This window comes from Mya arenaria, chromosome 17 (genome assembly GCF_026914265.1).
Source record: "Mya arenaria isolate MELC-2E11 chromosome 17, ASM2691426v1".
NCBI lineage: Eukaryota > Metazoa > Mollusca > Bivalvia > Myida > Myidae > Mya > Mya arenaria.
Genome location: NC_069138.1, coordinates 24216770 through 24240097, shown reverse-complemented (window position 1 = coordinate 24240097; position 23328 = coordinate 24216770). Strand labels below are relative to the sequence as shown.

General features: G+C 34.8%; 2 pseudogenes; both read right to left on the bottom strand.

Moving 5' to 3' along the window:
- Positions 1 to 3019: 3019 nt before the first annotated feature.
- LOC128223289 (uncharacterized) lies at positions 3020 to 4468 on the bottom strand (annotated as a pseudogene).
- A 16367-nt stretch (positions 4469 to 20835) lies between these two features.
- On the bottom strand, positions 20836 to 22890 carry LOC128223288 (uncharacterized; annotated as a pseudogene).
- Positions 22891 to 23328: the final 438 nt, after the last annotated feature.

Here is a 23328-nt window from a genome sequence, read left to right as displayed (position 1 = left end):
CTAGAATGTTTTTCCAGTGCACAATTCACTCCTGACTGCTTCTATAACCATCACTGACCTATCCTGTATCTTGTATTGGACCAAGCAACTTCTTAGTATGCTGCTAAGATGAATCGAAGTGCGCCGCGCCAAGACAGAAATACCTGAAAATAGGCAAAACATACATGTAAGACATTTATATGGGAAAAAATGTTCATCACATTATATTTTACATTAGTTTTATAAAAATACATATTAAACAGGTTAGTTTCTCAATTATGAAATGATAATGTACTGCAAGAATGATATAATGTCAGGTTAGAAGCTATGAAATTACCCCATAAACCAACTGTTAATATAATTCTGAACATAAACTGAAGAGTTGTTAGCATGTGTTATTATTTTACATTATCTACAGAAAATAAACCGAAATAGCAAGCATTATTAGCTTTAGAACCAAAGAATGGAATGTGATATCTGTTATTTAGTATGTAAAAAACTGCCTTATGTTTTATTCAAAAATAATTAACTTTTCTTAACTAAAACTCGGAAACTAATCTACTGTTATAGGCAAGCAACATTTGTTAACATTATAAAGCATCTAAACTTAACAACATGCTACATGCTTTTAGTATTAACTTAACAATGAAACATGAATGCTTTTAGTATTAACTTAACAATGAAACATGAATGCTTTTAGTATTAACTTAACAATGAAACATGAATGCCTTTTAATAGTATTAACTTAACAATGAAACATGATTGATGAGGGATGAGATGAGAGTGTTAAACTGGCACCTGAAAATAATAAATGTTAATGGAAAGTTAACACTCTCCCTCAGACACAGAGGATTTCAACTGGAACATGTGCACTGTTAAATGTGTCTTACATGTAAATAATGTGGATTATGCCAACACCAGTTTCTATGTCAATATCTGAAAAGCTCAAATAATCTTCATTGAACTTTAAATACTGCTTAAGCTCAAATCAAAGTTGAACCAGCCCGAGGCAGACACATTCTGTCACGGAGTCAGTGATTTTCTTCTGAAAATGAATTGAATACAAATGCACTTATTTTTTAAACAAAACCATTTGTTAACTCAGTTATACACATTACTTTCAGGTTTGACACTGGAACCAATATTTGTGCATGATAAATGAGAAGAAAGCCTTGCCTAAAATTAGTTTTGCTTTTTTTAGATTATATATTTAACATCGATTGCAAAAAAAATGTATGAAAAGTACGAACGATTTTGAGTACGAAAAGGATATCACAAAAATGCATCAATTTATCAGACAAACAAATAAGATTCAATAAATGCATACATGCAATAACTCAATATAACCAACCTGCACCAAACGGCAATATTGTCATCTACCAGATACAAATCGCTGTTGCAATTACGAAGTAATACGCATTAATTTTTTGTTTGCAATCGTTCCGGAAACGTCCACATTAGCAAGTGCTCGATTGGCAGGGGAGGTAATTTTATCCATTCTTAACTCCCCTCGCGGTCGCGCACCAATATTGAAAATAACCTAAATTCACATATATTACGGTTAAATACGGTGTAAATGTTATCCATTTTATTTAGAATAATGATCAAACTTCATTAAAACCACAGAAAGATCCGCGTATATGGCCGTTTTCAACAAAATCGCGATTTGTTTAGTTTTCAAACCTTATTCTCCCTACTAAAAATCAGCATTTATATAATATGTAGGTCATATACGCCATATTTAGACTTAATCCCACCCATTTATGCTAATATTTTGTTAACATTTCTTTTCTTCGCATTGACGCGTATAAAATATGCTAAATTTCTGGGTCAGGTTTTAGCGAAAACACCGATTGCACATGCGCGGTTGACGCTAGTATAATTGGATATTTATCAATGTGTGAACAAACAAGGTCATTATTTTAAAACACCATTTGTTCACGGTATTTGATAATTTTACTAATAACTTCATTGTTCAATGTATACCAGTGATTTTCACTTGACCGAAATCAAAGAATGTTAATAGAAACAGAAAACCAAAATGGTTATACTTTTTTTATTTAAATTAATATGTTCTAAAGAGGTTTACGAATTATTTTGCATAATTTGATAATATTTTCATCAGTGATTATAAACTTTGATCTATTTTTCTATGTAAATTTAAAAAGAAAGTTAAAATAAATGATATGCTACATTTTTATAGATACATGTAAATGCTACATGCACCAAGCGGGCAGCCGAAATGCAAATGATCTATGGACTAAATATATGTCTATTTTATGCCACATGAAAAAAGTTGTTGCATTCCGTGATTATTCCTGTGAAATTCCTGAAAATACTGTGGTTGACGGTTGCTACTCATCAAATTCCACACATTCTACACAGTTGCTTTGAATTGATTTTAATTGTTGATGATTCTTTTCATTTTGATGTTCTGTTATGATAACAATACTTGTTTGTTTTATTCCAGGTAATGGTGTTAAAGATAAAGAGAAGATGATATTGCAGCAATCCAGTTTAATGTTAAAACATGAAATAAAGAATACGATAAATATAATTTCATTTATTTCATATATAAATACACATAGATTATATAATAATTACGAGCACTATGACAGAATAAATACAAGAATTAACACATGAACAGATACATTAATCAAATACAAGCCGAATATGAACAACTGGTTATTTCATATGTAAATACACGAAAATATAATACACATATATATTACATGGATATGAACACTGATGCAATACACGTCTCTATAGAAATATTATGAGCAATATGACAAAATAACTACATGAATAAATACATAAACAAAAACATTTAAATACTTTTGTTGAAATGTTATCAGCACTATGACTGAATAAATACATGAACAAATACATTTAAATACATTTATAGAAATGTTATGAGCACTATGACATAATAAATACATGAATAAATACATAATCAGCCAAAAACTGTGAAAATTGCAGACTCGGTTTGTTTGAGTCAGAGCAATGATCACTTAATTATGAACAGTAACATAATTCAGTTCTAGTCATCTGCGATTATGTAGTTGGCGGCGGTGGTCGGTCCTAATCCTGTGATGTGGCTGATGGTTCTTAGTAGTTGCGTTGTTGTCATTTCATCCTCTTCATACTTGTCCCAGGCATCTTCCAGTCGTCCATGTAGTTGTGTGTATTTCTTCCGGCGTAACTTGCAGAGTATATTTTCGCTGACTAGTCGTATCTGGATGTCCACTGTTGCTGCCTCTTCTCGGGAGTAATGTAATGAGTTTGTAGAGTCCTAGGTTCGGGTGCGCTGCTCGTGTGTTGATTCGTCTATGCCATCCTTCAAGGTCGTTGTTGGTCCTCACTAGTTCCCGGAAGACCGACCAGTTGCTGGGGGTCCACACAGACCCATGGATCCATGTGGTCTACATATAGTGAACCACATTCAATACTGAGCCCCCAGCTTCCTCGGCTATGGCATTGAGTCTGTTGAAGGCCCCCATGATCTGCTCCACTGGAAGGTATGGGAGCGACATCAGCTTCCGGAGAAATTCATACTTGTCACCTCTCGACAAGTATGACGTCGCAAGCCCCGTTGCCTGAATTTTCCTGTACAGGCGTTGTTTTAGGTGGAACACACATCCCTCGACAACCGACCCAGGGAAGACCTCCCTTATTGCTTGCCATGTGACCGCCTCTAAATCTAACATGAACCACTCGACTTGTGGTTGGTCAAGATGTTCACGGAGACTGGTCAGCTGCTACACGTAATCCCCTTTGCTCCTCCTTGACATCGGGATATAGGCTAGCGGAACTTATCGTCCACGATGAACTTTTCACCAACGAATTCTCTATCGAGCACGAATGCCAGGTCGTTGGGTTCATCTGGGCGCAGTCGTCGGTGGTGATTCGCAGCCCTCGCTAGATTGTCCGGCTTCGGAAGGCTGACATCGTCGTCTGTCACCATCTCCCTCATAACGCGCTCCACGATTGCGGCGGCCGGCTCGAACAGACGCTCCTTCGCCACCTCCTTAACCTTCTTTGATATTTTTACTTTCTTCACTGCCCCCGAATCTGCTGGATGGACATGTCCGCTTACACCAGGAACAAACATGCCCATGTACTCATTCACAGAAGCAGTACACTTCATTGATTTGTTCCTAACGGCGCATCTCCAATAATGCCGCTCTCCGACATTAACTCCCTTGGTATAGGATATCCATCGCTGGCAACCAGCTTTGCGGCCCCTCTCTTGGTCCCATCTTCGACGATCTCGTAGGTTGTTGTAGGAGTCATCTAAGATGTCGTCGGTGAGTTGTCGGTCTGGAAGGGAGTCGTCGAGTGGCGCAGTGGTTCCAATAAATTCTGTGCCGGTTATGTCGAACGTGACATCCGGAATTGCGTGATGTACGTTGTCACGTCTACTGACATCCATGGAATTGCTCAATGGCGATACATCGAGATCCATAGGTGGCGGGATGTCTTCTTCCATCGCATGGAGTTGTCCCTTGTCCGATCCATAGTAGTATCGGTCTCGCACTGTGCACACCTCCAGGCCATTGATATATTTCCTCGCCGTAGTTAAAGGTATATCTCATAGACATCCAATAGTGCTGATAAATCAGCTAGACAATTTGTAAGATATAAATCTTTAAGGTAGAAGTCAATCTAGTAGTTATCTTCAGAGTTCTTCAAATTGTTAACAAAAATGACAAAATTTTGCTGCTTATATCTGAGGTAAAAGTTGGTGAGTCTTCTGAGCGTCTCTAAAGATGTCAGCAGGAAATTCTGGAGCAGAGTGCTATTCAGAGATGTACAGCATTATATACTTGGAAATTATCAGTGGTCAAGCAAATGCTCACGGATATCGGATGTTTTGCCACTTACCAGTTCGTCTATCTTATTTTATTATACAAAATGGGTAGTTGTTTCGTCAACATATATTTTACAGTTCGTCAACCTTTTAGAATTAGCAATCAATGCAATTTATTAGGTGTGAGCAAACACCAATATAGGAAGAAAGGAATAATTAATTCAGTAGACCATTTTATTGATATTTTACTTCTTGGTGTGTATGTTGACAAGCAGAGTGTATGATATGAGCTCCTCATCCTTTCAGCGGGCACAGGCGTCGACGAGTTGTCCATGAAGTGAAGCATACTTCTTACGTTAGATGCGGGTGTATAGACGCTCCCGGATCTGCAGGTCGGCTTTCTCGGATTCACCGCGGAGGAAGGGGACCAAGACATAGAAGCCAAGGTTTGCTCTCCCAGCTTTGTCGCTGATGCGACGATGCCATCCCTCGACATCGTTGTTCGCTCTTATTTGTCCTCGGAACACAGACCAGTTCTCTGGTCGCCACATGAATCCGTTTATCCAGGTCCCCTCCACGTACTAGACGACACGATAGACAGGGCCGCCCATCTCTGCTGCTGTCAATGTTTGCTCTCCCAGCTTTGTCGCTGATGCGACGATGCCATCCCTCGACATCGTTATTTGCTCTTATTTGTTCTCTGGTCACCACATGAATCCGTTTATCCAGGTCCCCTCCACGTACTCGACGACCCGATAGACAGGGCCGCCCACCTCTGCTGCTGTCAGCTTCAGTTGTTCAAACGCAGGGACGATGTGTTCGGTCAAACTATTCACTAAATTCTTTCATAAAGTTAATTTCTTTGTTGTCCATTCCCAGAGGTCCTGCATAGATACTGGGTACTTTTTACCTACCTCGAAGTGTTGGGAGGTCGCTCCTGTAGGGGACGGTCTGGTATGCGTTCATGACGTCTCTTCTGTAGCATCTTCAATCTGGATGGTGGAAACGGGAAAGGATCTCTCTCAACCTCAAGTGGTGGCGTAGATGATCATCATAGTGTCGTGGCCAGAAATAGCCCTCCATCCCTGGATGCCACGTGTGGGAACCTTGTTATGCATCAACATATCGGGCATAAATAAAAGGTCTTGCGAATCTTATTTTTTTGTTTAACGAAGGAATTATCCTCAGCTCTTTATATAGCTTTTATTATTTAAGAAAAACCCCTTACTTAGGAAGAATAAGAACAGCGCCGATTGATAGTCAAGTTTATATATATATTCATGATTTTTAACTAAATGTAACACTTCTGTGGCAAACTTTGAAGGTTTTACAATTCGACAAACTTTACATGACCACGAATGATTATACAATAAAGAAAAAGCATTCTTCTCCAAATTATTCTTCCTTTTAACATTCTGTGTCAGTTCTTAATTTTCTGTTAAACAGCTCTTATTTTCCGATTGTACAAAACAGAATTTGGGCAGAAATAAATCATTCAAATTATCCTCTTTTTGAAACTTTGGCCATTAAAATCACCGTCAGACTGAACCAGAATGAGGACAATTAGGGGAACACTCAGGATGTTCAAGTTTGCTTTTGTCCTTCATCCAACAAGCTGCACAAATATGTTGTGCAGCCCTCAATTTGCCTTTAAACACCAATGAATGATTACCTTTTTGCAAACACTTATATTTTTGATAAAAGGAACAAAACCATATTGTCTTTTCATCTTCAGACTGAGCATTTTCCAAAACTTTGGAACGATAACGTGGGTTCGAAACTCGACCGGGTTGAGCTCCTGAGGGAATTGGCTTGTACAAAGTAAATGTTTCTAAATAATGAAAATCATCCCCCCCCCCATTTGTTCTCCCCTAATTCCATCTTACTCAGAACCGCAGCATAAAAAGACTTCAAATTCTGAAATGAAAAATGAGCATTAAGGTACATGATTCTTTTTAACAAATTTAGACGACCGTTCCTTTCTTTTGAAGTTATCGTCAAGTCAGAAATGATTTCCAGCTCACTTTCATTATAAATATAATCACTTGAATCGACATGAACGTATCGGTTCCCCAAATCTGAATGCCTTTACATTCATGTGTGCCAGAAATACTCATGCTTAAGAATCACTCGTGCTCATAAAATGCCACCTGGTGGTTATTACATAATATAAACAACGGAAATAATTCCCTCTAATTAGTTTTACTCAAACGTAGAAAATAATATTTATTTCGAGTACTCGCCACGTCGTAGATTAATGTTATATTAAGTTGAAAACACATTTTTTTCGTTTCTGGCCACGTTATGTTTTATATTTCATAGCACATTTTTTTTAATTTGTGACAAATCCAACGTCATCCCGTAAGTCCATAGAAGAAAAAAAAAACAAATGAGCTACAAGGCATGTCTTGTATACTTAAAATATCTCTGTATTGAAAGACGTGCAATTTGCAAATATTAGGAGGCACGAGGATCTACTCGTAGGTGATCTCGAACGGAAAAAAAGTAATTTTAACACTTACAAAGAATGGCTTCATTTAAGTAAAAAACTGTACTCAATAATTTGTGATCTTGATTTTCATTTCATGTCATTGCTAGTCGTATTTCTTGCTGAATGTTGACATTTTATTTAACAACGTCGGTGACACCATTGTTAAAAAAAGATCGCATTTGTTATTAAGTTGTTAGTCAGTGGTATACAGTTTTAGACACTTAATACACTTGCACTATTGAAAGCAGGTAGGGGTTTGTTTGCACTATCACAAAGAGGTGGGTGATTGAATTGCAAAAAAACCAAAAACGATCGGTGACGAAATATGTACAGTTCAGTGATATCCATACATATTGTCCATTTTTACACTGTTATCCTTATCTCGGCGTACCTACGTGTCAGGAGGGTGCGCGCGCATATTTGCCATAACACGCTTAGTAAAACAAACCAATTTGCAAAAACAAAACCAATACAACATGTCAAAGAAAAAAGTAATTTATCATGTCTACTTTCAGCAAATCATTAATTACAATTTATTATATTGATTTTGACAGTTAAATATGAGCTTGTAAAATAAAAGGTTCAAGTGTGAAACCCACGATTTTGGCCAATTTCTGTAAAAGTTTCTCAGACAGCCTGATTAAGTGTGAACTTTGTTGTTTAGGTACAACTCCAGTTTTGACCAGAATGCTGTGCACATGGCATAATTACAATTATTATTATGGGATGAACCTAGGTTCTAAAAGTGTACGGAATGAACCAGCAAGCATTTTCGTAAATAAGCCGATTTAACTCCAAAATTGGCAGTCTGCATTCGGAAAACAATAGCAATACTGTTATTGACTAAAACAAAGCATCGGTAGGGGTTTGTACGCAAGAGAACGGTATTGAATAGTTGTTTTGAAGCAAAAATGCATTGAGTGAGTCGGGAAGCCTAGTAAGAACGTGCATTGTTTTGACGAGATATTTTAATACAGACATTATTTTGATCTAAAGCAAGCGTCTTCGTAAACGAGCAATCGCTCTTCATTCGGGGCACAAGGTCGTTTCTGAAAATTATCGTTGAAACATATTGAAAACGGTGGTTATACTCATCGAATCGAGGACGTTTATCACTCAAAACAATGAACCGGGGAGCATGGACGCACCTGACATTACTGCCCATGATATAGTCTTTGTTTAAAGCTGCTCTCTCACAGCCGGATCGACTGATTTGACATCTTTATTATCTTGGAATGAGGTATACTTTGCTAGATGTCTAGAAAACCGTGATATATGACTGCTGTGAAAAAATCAGATAGTTTTTTCTTTAATTTCCAGTAAGATGGGTGAATGCAAAAAGGTTCTAAGTGACATTAAATAAAGAAGCATATATAACCATTTTGCTTTCACCCCCTTGAATTTGTAATCGATGTTTTATGGCTACAAAAGTTACTTACGCTTTAAAAAAAAAAAAATTCAGCAGTTTTTCACACAATTCAGATCTGTTCTATTGTTTAATCTTAAATGATTTAAATTGAAGGATGCTTTTGAGACAAAACATGCAAAATGATGAAACAAGATAAGATCAACAATGACCCTAACTTGTGATGGTCAAGTTTCTGGCACAAAGCGTAATAGTATTTACAGTTAATGCACAAATAATGATTTGCAATGCTAATAAGCTCTTGCTGAATTTCAGCAGGACCCTGTTACATGTGTTGGACTGATATATCAATCACTAAATACCACTGGTATAAGGTCAAAGAAGTCATTCTGCAGAATAGCCACTGATTGCCTTTACCATCAACTTTGACTAATAAACTTCAAAAACAATACTGGTCATGTTCTGGTCAAAGAGAACCTACCATTAATCTTTCATGGTCTGAGGTCAACCTACAAAATGTATTTTCAAGTTGTTTACAAAACTAAAATGTGTCTGTTTGCAAACATATGCTAGTACATATGCCAATTGTTTTTTACAATAGTGACAAAATATATATAAAATACATTTAAGGTCAATAAATCAATAAAACAAAGCAGCCCAGGTCTTTTATATCACAGATTCTCTGCAAGCAAAGCTAATTCCATCAAAAGAGCATTTAAACTGTCAACAGCCGGTTAAAGACATTTTCCTGAGGAACAATCCTGGGGATTCATTCACTTCCTTCTGTCAGAGTGGATACGTTTCAATCTGACAGCCTTAATTTAAATGTACTCATTTGAAAACTGTTTATATTCACAGTGACTTTTTATTAAAAAAATCCATTAGGTGATGTTACATTAAATGTTACTCATATACAATTAAATGATTAGACATCATTAACAGTAATTTTACAGGTATGAAGCTATGGCGTTTACAGCGTTTAAAAAAAACATTTATGAAACAAATGATACATACTTTGTCTGTATATAATTATTTATAAACTAATATGTTTTAAAAAGGTTATTATTTTTAATTTTAAATACAGAAATGTTGATGCTGAGGACTTGGAAACTGTATGCACCCATAGGCAGATGTCATTCTGTTGATGTTGTCATAGCTGCTACTGAGATCCTGGACTTAACGGCGTGGTCAAGTGTAGATCCAAGCAGCAATATATCTGCCATCGCTGTGGATGGCTCTGGATGAAGGACGGCAAAGGTCCATGACCAGCTCCTAATAGCAAATGTAATTATGATTAATAGTATGAGATGCATTTTTTTTATTTTAACATGTTCATGGGTATATAATTTTACCCTGTGATTCCAACATCAACAACCTAAAAAAAGTTCTTGAATCTGAAAGTGCTATCCTAATTAAGTGGTTTGAAGATAATCTAATGCAAGCAAATCCTGATAAATTTCAATCAATATGTATCGGAAAGTCCGTATTAAGTAAAATAGATTCCTTCAGAATTGAAAACTCAGAAATACAATGTGAAGAAAGTGTTAAACTCTTTAAGAGTAGAAATTGATTCACTGTTAAACTTTGATGCTCATGTTACAACTATTTGTAAGAAATCAGCCCGGCAAATCTTGTTAAGATTGTCTAAATATCTTACACAAGATACAAAATTACTTATCTACAAATGTTTTGTCCGTTCCAATTTTAACTACTGCCCTTTAGTATGGCATTTCTGTAATCAACAAAACACTGAAACCCTAGAAAAATTGCAATATAGAGCTCTGAAATTAGTCTTTAATGATTATACATCGAGTTATAAACAACTTTTAGAAAGGGTAAATATGCCAACCCTTCATATAAGCAGGCTAAGACAAATCGCTGTTGAAGTTTTCAAATGCTTACACAAGTTATCTCCCATTTACATACAATAACTTGTTAAATCTAACCATTACTCTTTCAGACATAAAAACATGCTCGACATTCCAAGTGTAAATACAGATACTTATATATATATATGGTAAGAAAAGTTTTCGTTTTGAGGCCACCCAAGTATGGAACAGTCTGTCAAACGAATTACGCACAACTACTGATTTTAAAGAGTTTAAGAGACTGATCCATACTTGGAGTGGCAGCAAATGTAAATGCTCTATGTGTGTATAGTTTAACCGCCTTTCTGTTATTCCTTTTACCTTATGTGCTTGTTAGCTTTACTAACCACTGTTTGTGCTTGTATAACAAATGTATAGCTGTAGATGAAATGTGTCTTAGTTGCTTTATGCATGAAATGTGAACTATGTGCTTTTGTTATCTGTTTATATATTCTCCAAATGATTTGCATGGCCAATATAATAACCTCTTCATAGCTTATAGCCATATCATTTCTGTTTTCCTGTTTTATTATTAGAAGAATGTTTTAGTATGTAAGTAATGCATCATCTTTTTCTTAGCAAAAAGCTTTTGCTTTTCTGCAGTCTGGTTTTATTCCTATGCTTGAAGTGAATGCTAATCAGTTCACCACAGGTCTGACCGTGGTGATAATAGGATCTTTTACACCCATTTTTTATCTATGCATCGTAATGCGTGATTTTTCTTCAGTGTCTTATTTTCTTTTCGTCTTATATATTTTTTAGAAAACGATTAGCGTTCACCTCCAGCATCTTATTTGTGTATATAGTAAACATCTGTCCTATATGTTGAATTGCTTTGTAATAGCCGCTAACAACTATCTTATCACTTAAATATGTATTGCTGTTTGAATTACATGTTTGTGTCTTACTGTTACTTTTATTTAAATTGCACTTAATGCATTGGACCAGTCAATCATAAATATGTTTTATCTTGATGTATCTGGTAATGAAGCCTATAATCTCATTATAACCTATGTTTTAACATTTAATTAGCATGTAATATTATGATATATTTTCAGGTCTTTTGTTTGCCTGTTATTGAATAATCTATTATGTCGGAAAATAGCTATCAGCTAGTGTTTTTATGTTTATCATAACCGACTTTAAATAAATATTATCTTATCTTATCTTTCCCCATAATAATGCACCAGTCTATTGTAACCACCCCACCCCCGGGGTCCAGGGGTATACCGGGGATAGCCGGGGAAATGGGTCGTGTTTTTACTTTCAGGTGGGCCCACAGTGCCTGGTGAATGCGGTGGTTTTGTCTTCCCGCCAAATATAGCGGGGAATGGGCATTACCTAGAGTCCCTTAGTTTAGGGGTCAGTTGGTGGCGGTTTCACGAGAAGTTCGTCTCCGCAGGGCGGGGACTTTGCCCGGGCTTGGCTGGTCCGAAAATCAAAGTCCCCGCTATTCTCCGGACCTGGGGGGCGTGGTTACAATTGACTGGTGCATAATCAACACACATAACTTTCGCCAACTTTCAAGAACCAGCTGACCAAACAGCATATGAGATGACTAGGGTTCGAACTGACTAAGTCTAAGGTAAGAGTAGTTCTACTCATAAAACGTCACACATTGATTTCTCATTTTTATTTTTTATTTTATATAATGTGTTCCGTATGCAGAAAATGTCAATAAGAAATAGGCATCGCAAAACTTGTAAAAATTACCTTTGCCTACAGGATATACCCCTGTACATTAGTCAGTCAGTGGTGTCTGTTCTGTTGTTTCAATTGAAGGATCTTTGTTTGTTGATAATAATTCATTTGAAGACAAAACTTCCCTCATCATCATTTCCAACGAAAACTACACACGTACGGAAGTTGACGGGTAAGTTTGGACTCTCTCACCGTTTAACCCACGGAAACTACCGAACATCTGAATTTGCTGTCGAGAGTGGTCTCCCGTATATAGTAATTTGCGCTAGAATTTGACATTTTTATTGGTACCCTGTAATGTTATAATGCAATACCAGACTTAAATTTTCGGTGTACTGCAAATTTAAATATTTATTACTGCCGTTTGTGTTGGTATATATTTTTTGCTGCGAAACTGTTATATAAAAAGAACCAAGTGGCTGCAAACATGAATGCTGTTAAATCCAAAAGGCAGTAACAATCAAGTTAAGAAATACGAAAGATCCACAAGGCAGTTAATTGCTCGTTACATTCAGTAGGCGCGAAGGAAAACATACGTTACTGTTAAGACCAAACTTGACAGTAAATGCACTTCGTGTTCACTATCAGTTCACTTCGTAGTGCACTAGGGTAAGATAAATGTTATCTTTACAGTGAAACTTAAAATGATGTGTTTAGTTTCATCAGATGTTTTAATGTTACATATTATAGAGAACAATTATAATCAATTTTAACCTTTAATGTGAATAATATAGAATTATATGATTGATGTTGTTTTATAAAATAAAGTTAATTTGTCAAACATTTAGACATTTAAATACTTTATTTGTTTTCTTTATAAATATAATTTGTAATTATAAATTGCATATCAATTAATAGCTTTATTTATATAACTTTGTTTTTACGTAAAAAGGTTACATCTTCAAATACTTTTATGACTTTTATGATATAAAGATCAAAGGAATTCATGAGCCTTTATTTAAAGTGTTATAATCAGTTTCAGAAGGTGAGAATTACAAGTTGCTTGTTATTTGAAATAGTTAGACATCAAAGTTCACGCCTTATTGTTCCAAGCTCAAACTGTGAAGTTGTTGTGCCATTGTTGATTTAGTCTATACGATACGATACGATAAGTTTATTGCGTAAAACATTACACAATGTTCATAGCATATAACATACAATACAATGAATGGAGAAAGTACAGAAAAACAATTTTCTGCAGTAATTTAACATGAATGATATAACATCCTAAAGTTGTTCGAGTGTGCTTATAAAAATAGAAATATAGCTTAATTTGTTTTTATAATTTAATTAAATAGCAGCAATTCAGGTATAAAAGGAAATACGAGCCTAGTTATGTAAAACCTCCCTTAGCTGGTTAGCAAAGTAAACATATTTTGCTAGTATATATGTGTTATTCTATGTATTACAACTTAACATCCTAAAGTTGTTCGAGTGTGCTTATAAAAATAGAAATATAGCTTAATTTGTTTTTGTAAGTAAATTAAATAACAGCAATTCAGGTATAAAAGGAAATACGAGCCTAGTTATGTAAAACCTCCCTTAGCTGGTTAGCAAAGTAAATATATTTTGCTAGTATATATGTGTTATTCTATGTGTTACAACTTAACATGGATTCAAATTTATTTAACGTTAGCCAGTAGCAAAAATAAGTCTTAAACAATTTGGTTCTTAATTCCCTATATCTTGGGCACAAAAGTAGAAAATGAAATTCAGATTCTACCTGATTCAGATGATGCACATATTCTGTCATTTACAGGTGTGTTAGTATATCTGCCCGTCTCGATTCCAAGTCTATGGGCAGAAGTTCTAAATCGTGCAAGAGCATATCGAAATTTGTTTTCATGGATTGTTTCTAAATAATTTTGTTTCTAATGAAAGAATGTTTAAATAAGGTGTATGTTCTAAATCTAGGTGAATTATTGATATGCGTACCAGCTTTGGCAATATTTGTCTATAATTCTCTTTTTGATTACTTCAACTGAGGTGTAATTATCGATACTTTCAGTTCGCCAAATCAGAAAATCATGTCCATTCAAATTACTTTTAACTTGAGTGGCCCAGTTTTTATTTTTATGTTTTATTATCTGTTCGTAATGCGTTATAAGTATGTTGGATTAAGCTTTTATCTCTCGAAACAAGAACTTTTTTTCTTATATCTTATTAAATGTATTTTCCTATATACTATCATTGGTACCCTTTCAAGTTCTCCGTATAACGCAATTAAGTTTGTTGATTTTTTTTTACTCCGAGTATATAGCAAAGTTATTTCACATTAATCATTTCTATGTCGGTAGCTGGATTTATACCCCAGATTTCCGAGCAATAATTAAGAAATGAGCCCACTAGGACATCAAACAGTTTAAGTTTCTGATGAACGGGAAGGTCATTATTATAAAATATTTGATATACTTTATACAGTGAAAAAGATGCATGTTGAGCAATCAGTTTTTGAGACCTATTGAAGTTGCCATTTTTAAACACTTTGATTCCCAAGTATTTAAAGGAATTAACAACTTCTTTTGGGAAATATAATATCTATTAAGGCTTTAAATATTTGCGCTGGGAGCTGATCAGTGCCTGGACATTTATTGTTATTTTGAGACAATACAGCCTTTCTTATTTCTGTTACACTTATTTCTATTTCAAGTAAATTATCATTTATTTGTTCATCGTTTACGTTTGTAATGTAAGGCCCATCTTGATTTGATGCGTTGTGCCCGGACAAATCCTTGAAATGAGTATATAGATCATCTAAAGTTAAAGAATCGGCACGGACTTCTGTTTTACGAGATTTTTCCCTCAATGATTTCCAAAACTGCCTAGGGTTTGTAGAGGCTAGATTATTTACTCTGATTCATTCTTCTTTACGGTATTTAATAAAAGCTTTCGTTTTAGTTATTTTATATTGAGACCGCTCAAAAAGAAAGTTATTTCTATTATCTTCTTTTTTCCGGTTATATATATTTCGCTTGCGCTTGAACTCTTTTTCCTATCATAACAGTCTTTATTAAACCACTTCTTATTTGTATGTTTATGTTTACTGGTTTCAAAAATTCCCACTGTATTGATCTTTTTCTTGATCTTTATCTTTATTGCCTCCTGCTGTCTATCACAGATCGTTAATCTTATTAAAAAAGACTTAGTACTGATTTTTTAACAAACATAAAATTCAAATTTGTGATAATATGCTGTTTTTTTTAGTATTTACCATGCATTTTTTACATCAAATAAAAAGTAACAATAGGATAATTCCCTTTCGTGTAATGTTATCATAGCAGGGTTCCTGACACTTCCTGTGTATTGTTTATTGGCTTTGACCAATTGACACTGTTACAATTGGTAATCTCATTACAATAGCATGAATAAGCTTTTTTTTATCAAATTTAATTTATTTTAAAGATGCACTCTTACTCCCATACAAGTTTTACCACAATTAATAATATTGTTTAAATATTCCAAAAGAGTTGACTAAATGTCAAAAACGATGGCATTTGTGAGGAATATAGAGTTAAACTTGAAAGCAGTGAACATAAAACACAATATTTCTACTGTCTATAGTCTACAGAAAAACTTTTAGCATTAACCATTTAATATTTTTGCGTTTTCTGCTATTAAATACACGGTTACAATCTTGTTATCAGTAATTAATATTTTCCATAAATGCATTATATAATAAGTAGTTAACGGTTTATCACTCAAAATATATGTTATTTATACACATGTATGTATTAATTTTGAATAAGAGTGTCACATAAATGGTGTTTGGGCCATTTGGAAGAGTAGTTACCTTTTGTGCATTTTTATGAAATCCTGTTCATTTGTTTATGGGACTACGAATATAAGGTCTAATACTTGTAGATTATCTCCTCAATTCTTTTAATTATGTTTAATTATCATTTCACAGAATTATATATATACAATCTGTCACAATCTGATGATTAAGATCAAAAGGCATTGATGGGGGGTCATTCAATATCAAATGCTTATACTAAGCTTTTAATATGTCTATTTAAGAAAAAAACAATCATGAATATATGTAATAACTATACATGATAGTTACAGCAAAATACAATATCAATTAGATTGATATTTATATACATTTTGGTGAAATTATAATGTAATGCATCGAAAAAGATGTTTCTAAAAATAACACTTATTAAGACGAGACAACTTTATATAGATGGTTAATGTAATTGTTATACATATCGGGTGTCACAGTCTTCCAGAACTCTTGTATACCTTGAACCAGTTCTTCCTTATTCTTTGGCTTCTTGGTCTTTCTTATGTAGCTCTTTAAGCCAGCCCACATATTTTCAATTGGATTCATATCCGGAGACTCCGGTTGGATATGTCAGTGTGTAATGCCATTCTCTGTAAGGAATGCCCTAGTAGAAATACGGACATGTTTTGTGTCATTGTCTTGCATAAGTCTATATCCGTCTGCATACACTTCTTTCACAAAGGGCAATCATGTTTTTTGAAGAATGGATTGATAATATATGGAAATCATTTTATCTGTAAAGATATGAATTGATGTTGCCCCTCGTCTTGAAATTCAAGCCCAGACATGGACTTGAAAAGGATGTTTTGGTTTTCCTTTCAGCATCTCTTTCATGCCTTTCTTATACACAGTGCGTCGAGTGCTTTTCTGTATTTTAATCGTTGATTCATCTGTAAAGATTATGTTATCAAACATTTCTTATTGGTTAACACATGAAATGGCATGAATGAGACGCTTTGTTGGTTTGGAAGGATTGTTTGACAGTATTTAGTGTTTTTTTCTAAACCATCCCAAATTGTGCCGAGTACTCCTCAATGTACTGATGGAAACTTGAACACCAAAAGCCTGCTTTATTTTGTAGCATAACTCTCTTGATGATAATTCACCATTCTCTGATAGGCATGCGTCAATGTATTTAAGATGATCTTTATTAAGTGTTCGTGGCTTCACACAAGTCCTGGGCTTGATACATGTGCCATTACGTTTGAAGTAGTTTACCCACATATTCACTGTTTGACGACTTATTTTCACATTCTCTTCTTCAAGCAGTACGCAAACTATTTCACTTTGGTTTTTGGTGTGGTGCAAGCTAATAATCCGTTCACGTAAATAAGGCGAAAGGCGTGTTATGTGTATCATAATGATGTAAGATAGTCATTAACTGGAGACTGCTTTTAAAATGAAGTATTTCTTTTACTTTATTGTGTCTGTTTTTTTTTAAGGTAACAATGTTTGACATGTTTATATAGCATGTCTTGTTTATTGGGTTCAGGTGTCATAGCAAGGTTATTATATCCTGTGTATTGATTATTGACTAAACCAACTGAGACTTTTGGGGATGACATTTCAACAATTCATTGTAGTTGTTTCTCAAAAAACTTGTATAAGTAAGGATAGAGTGTAAAAAATGTTAGACATTTATATTCAACTTAATTATCAACAATAATCATAATAACATTTTATCATTTCTTATTGAGAATATTGCTGGTTGTAATCTTAAATATCTTATCAAAACTAGTATTATCATTGTTGAATCAGTAGTAAATTTATTTTTGATAATTTTGAGATGAAACTGAAGTGGCATGAAAGCATTTTATGAAGACCTGTGCTGGATTAGATCAGATAACTGCAGGGGGGAGGGGGGCAATAAAGATAAAATTAAATACACAGATTACCTCAGTGTACTATACCCTGTTTTTGATGTTTTAATATTTTGAATCAAATCATTCAAATGTTAGACAAATTTATATTATACTATTTATCAACAATATTCATGAAAGCATTTTATTTGTATTATTATAATTATTATTATTTTAATTAAGAACATTGCTTGTTGTTATCTGGAATATTTTATCAAAATTAAAAGTAGTAGTAGAAAGATCATATCGGGGGGGGGGGGGCAATAAAGATAAAAATCAGTACACAGATTTTGTGCACTATATTCTGTTTTTAGGGTTTGGGATAACAAAGGCAGTATTTAATTTTTTAGTATTTTTTTTGAAATGAATCATACTTAAAAAGGTAAAACATCTCTATTCAACTTAATTATTGATTACTGATTAAATATATCAAATCAAAAAAAAATATATAATTAAAATCAATTATGATTTCAGCAATGACTTCGCGGTATGCAGCCCTTTACTTCCCAGACGAAAACACCACCGGGATTGCCCCAACTTCAAACTTGAAACACCTTTAAGGGGGTGTAGAGAAGAATGACAAAGTCACGTGTGCATGGAATGGGGAAAAGTTGATGCAGTCATCATCATGCTCAGCAGTAAGTGATGATGATGATGATGATGATGATGATGAAATCATGTTGAAAAGTGCATACTTTGATATTGATAAAGGTGTTATTTAAAGCCTCTGAGAAAGCTTCAGGTATCTTTAACATAATTTATCACTTAAAAATGATGAAGTATATCTTAAAATGTGTCTACTATTACATGGGATATCCTTTCAAGTGAACTCTTGCTTGACTATTTCTAAGGGATGAGGGACAATTCAATATGCTTAATAATGTAGTCCTTAGCTGACCAGCTCCTGATTTATAGCCCCTAATATCGCAGTAGAGTGTTATAAATAAAACACTTTATGATAGTGACCTTTTATAATAGAGGAACAATATCAGAAGGTTTTATATAAAGCTCTGCACATAAGTCCACTGCATGTTTTACTAATATTTAACCGTTTCTGGTATTAGCAAGAGAAGGAAATATTTATAATTTCAATTCAATACTTAGTAAATTATTTATACAATAGTTTGCTACTGTTATGTTAATAAAATTTATACACTGATTTACAATTTTAAATGATACCAATCTAGGGTTGACCAGCCATCAAAATGTATCAGAATGCTACTATATATTTTAGTATCATTTTTGTGCAGTGTTGATTTTATATCATATGTTTAAATAACACTCAAACTTAAATAAAAAATGGTCTAAAGTGCATTTTCGTTTTTTACAGATTCAAGAGCGTCACTCAACGAGGCAGTTTAAGAACATCAGTTAAGCGTGGATGAGGAGGCAGACCAGGCCCAACCTGTCCAGGATCCAGGTGCTCAGGCCCAAGCTGCCTTAGAGCCAGCCCCGAAGAGAGGCTGCACCCGCCCAAAAACCCTGAGGAGGCAAGGATATAGCCACAGGCTCTTCAGGTGGCATTACTGTGTCAACAAACGAGTCAACTGCATATCAACTAGATGAGGAGGTGATGACAACAGTCAGACTGGCCCAGCAATGACTACGTGAAGCGGAGTCGCAGACACCACAGCCTTCATTGGTTAGTAATGGTACTCAGACATCACCAGAAAGAAACGCAGCAATGTTTGCATTGCTCCTTGCGCGGATAGATCAGCTGGAGACAAAGCTGTCAGAGCGTGGCGAACTCATCATGGGACGATTGTCCGCACTGGAAAACAGGGGGGAGCCTCTAGTCGGAGACGTATTTACGTTTGAGGACATTCCTTCTACGCCAACACCAAGCACACACAGGACGCCCAGAACTCCCTGTACACCAATGTAGTTATGAACAGTATAAATAAACATTTCAATATTGCACAAAGCAAACAAAAAGGTTGAACGCACTTGTCAATCACATGCAATAATATATGATATTCATGATGAAAGGATTGTTTCTTTAACATTAAGAAGCAAGAAAGATGAATTGCTTGTACATCAAATGTAAGAAACTAAAATGCAGTTGCCATGTTGCAGAACGCATATGCAAGTAAATAACATCACAATGCCATTTAGCAGTATGAATGTCCTGGCGGATATTTCCTTCCATATGTTGAATTAATAATAATAATTGTTGAAGTTAATATCAACCATTAAAATGTAATTTTAAGTGAAAAAATATATCTTATCACATGTGCATGTAGTCGCAGTCCAAAACAATTGCGCTTCTTTGTACTGATGGTGAAATTATTGACCATACATAATTACATGTAGTCTTACCAGTTCATGAAAATAGTGATAAATGGTCAACAGTTTCCACATAAGAAAGTCATTTACAAAATATGACTTTTGGACCTTCGCATGTGAGATTACTATTTGGCATGGTTAACAGTAACAATAGAACAGCACATATAATATCATAAATGGCATAGTACTTAAAGCATTGTCTCAAGCAAGTGATTACATTATATCAACAATATGTAATGAGATTAACGTGTGACATGGTACACTTTTAATAGCCTGACAATACCAAAGCACATGAAGCAGTAAATAATAATAAAGAGCCCATACATATAGTACTTTGAGCATTTACAACATAATTATAGTACTTTGAGCATTTACAACATACACAATGTAGTAATTTGAGTATTTACAACATACATATAGTACTTTGAGCATATACAACATACATATAGTACTTTGAGCATTTCAAGCATACAAAATATAGTAATTTGAGTATTTACCACATACAAAATATAGTACCCCGAGCATTTTCAACATACAAAATGGTAGTAATTTGAGTATTTACAACATACAAAATATATTTCTTTGAGCATTTACAACATACATAGAGCAATATTTCAGATTGGATCTAAAGTAAAGAACAGCGCCTGATGACTTCAACAGTCTATCAACATTATTATAAACAGAATCCTTATCACTCATCTTCAACTTTCAAGAATGGGTCCTGGAAATTAACCAGATACCCACAAGCCTTGAAAATGTGATCAAACACATCCACCTGGGACAGTTTCACTTCTTGTCTGAGGATATTGAATTGTTTAATTCTTCGTATTGCTCTTTCGATATGAACCCGGGCTTCAGAGACCTTCTTGTTCTTATGTAGTTACGGTATTACCAGTTTAACACCCGAGGGAATTCAATCCTGGATGGTAAAGCCACGGCCTGCCATAACCTTTTCTCCTGGATTTAATTTAGAGAGTAGGTCATCAGCCCCTACAGTTTTGAACTTGTCACTTAATCGTCCACCTTGCAGCACACAAATATATGTTATGGCACCACCTGTATTCATACCTACAAGGACTTTGACAGTTGAGTGGCGTTTATAGTTTGAGTGAAATTGTTTGTGAGCACCAACAGATGAAGGGGTTTCAGAGTACATATCTGTACAGTCTACAATTACTCTCAATTAAAACACTGCGTTGTACATGTTGTCACATTCTGGTTTGTGGCATCTTGCATATTTTCTCCAATTCCTTAGATAACAATGTCACCCGTGCAGTGAAAATAACACTGCAACTTAAGTGGACATGCCAAACCGCTTTGAATAGTCCATAGTTTGCAAACCAAGTTTCAATTTAACTAGAGTGAAGAAAATCTCTTGTTCAAGGGACGTTTGTCTTGCTTTCCCTGGCTTCCGCTTGTAGTTTTCGGCATGATTCTTGTATGCTTTTGTCCTTTCACCTTGTGGGTACTTAAGGACTTTTGCTTTTGGCTCCAAATATTTGTATAGTGAATCAAAGACCTCAACTATAAGTCCTGTGCAATAGCGAAACAGCTTGTCATTGTTTCTCAATTCATTCACCTCTAATACTTGTCCAGATGCCTTCAGGGTTTTTTTCAGTTCATATTCACATGCTGGTAATCTTTTTTTTCTTGAATGACACCGGCCAAGTCATTATTGCTTTCAAGTAGCTTGAAGGACTCCTTATCTTCCTCAGTGTTGAGATAGTCATGATCCACCAACTGGACTGCCTGAATATCTTTCAATAATAACAAGGTCATTCAAGATAATACGCCTATAATTTTCATGGAATAGGGTTATATGGTTCAGATTGAAATTTGTCACTGACCAAGATTTAAACCATCAAAGTGTAGTACAACTGGTTCTTTTGATCAGTTTATGTTTATGGTGAACAAATCATTTACATGTCATGAATGCAGTGCGTGTTAAGTACAGTCCTGAGTACTGCTCTTTAAGGGGCACATTATAGATAGCTGCATATTTATTTTTTTAATGTATTATTATGTATAACTCATTGGATATCAATGATATTTTTTTTTAATTATGTTTCATTATTTTTGCATCCACCTATATTTTGTCCCTTCGACTACATGTATGTAATTTGAAATAAATACTTAGGCAGTTACTTAAGGTTGTATTTCTTCTTTCAGTATTTGTATCTAGAACAATAGTTTAAAATTTAAGAATTAACCTCTGTGATTATATCTGCTGTATCTGGCACTACCACATCTGCACAAGAACCCCGTCCACAATGCTTGCACCATCTATGACAGGACCCTGCTCACACGGAATTCTTTCAGGAGTGCCCTGCAACAGAGATGAAACATTCAAATATCATTTAGTCGATTATTTTTTCTAAGCGCTTTGATGTGGTTACCCTTTACACATCCATTTACGGTCGTAAATATGAAAACATAGCTGATCAGATATTTTGTCAGCAGTCTCATATCATCTTTTCCAGACATTTGCACCAAAATTGTCTCAATTCCAAAATAATTAGAACACTTATGTGTAAATATGTGAGGGTGCAGCTTTAAGACAAACAAGTATGTCTATTAATCTTTATATTTACATTTTAATCACAATACACATGTCTAACAATCGGTACTGCTGTGTACAGGGCTCTTTTTACATTCTGGTTACTGACTTGTCTCTCCTTATGGGCTTACTGCTGGCAGGACGGTTGGAAAAGATGGATGGAATTTGGAACCATTTCTTCCTGGACATTGCCTGCGGTGGTTCCTCAAAATGACAGCTGCATAATTTAGAAGATTTGCTTGGTGTCCATAACTTTGTGAGAACCTTTTCATTTTGTTCAATTTGTTTCTACTCTTGAAATTTTATTTAGCCAAAGGGTCCTTAACGTTTGTTCTCCTGGAATTCTAATGAATGTGCATGTTGCCCCGCGAGATCGTTCATGACTACAACCTTCTGCACAACAAAAGTCCTTTTTCCCCATTTTTGAGAAAAAAACAAGAAGTGCACCGCATGAAACATATGTATACTCTTATCTACTACAAAACACTATTGCTTAAATAACTTTGAGAAAAAAAGTTCTTTTGAGCGTTACGTTTCGCATTACCTGTCACATCGGATGTAAACAAAGATGGATACCCCCAAACAACTGTCTCGAATAGTTATTTTGTGCATAGTTCTATAGCGTAA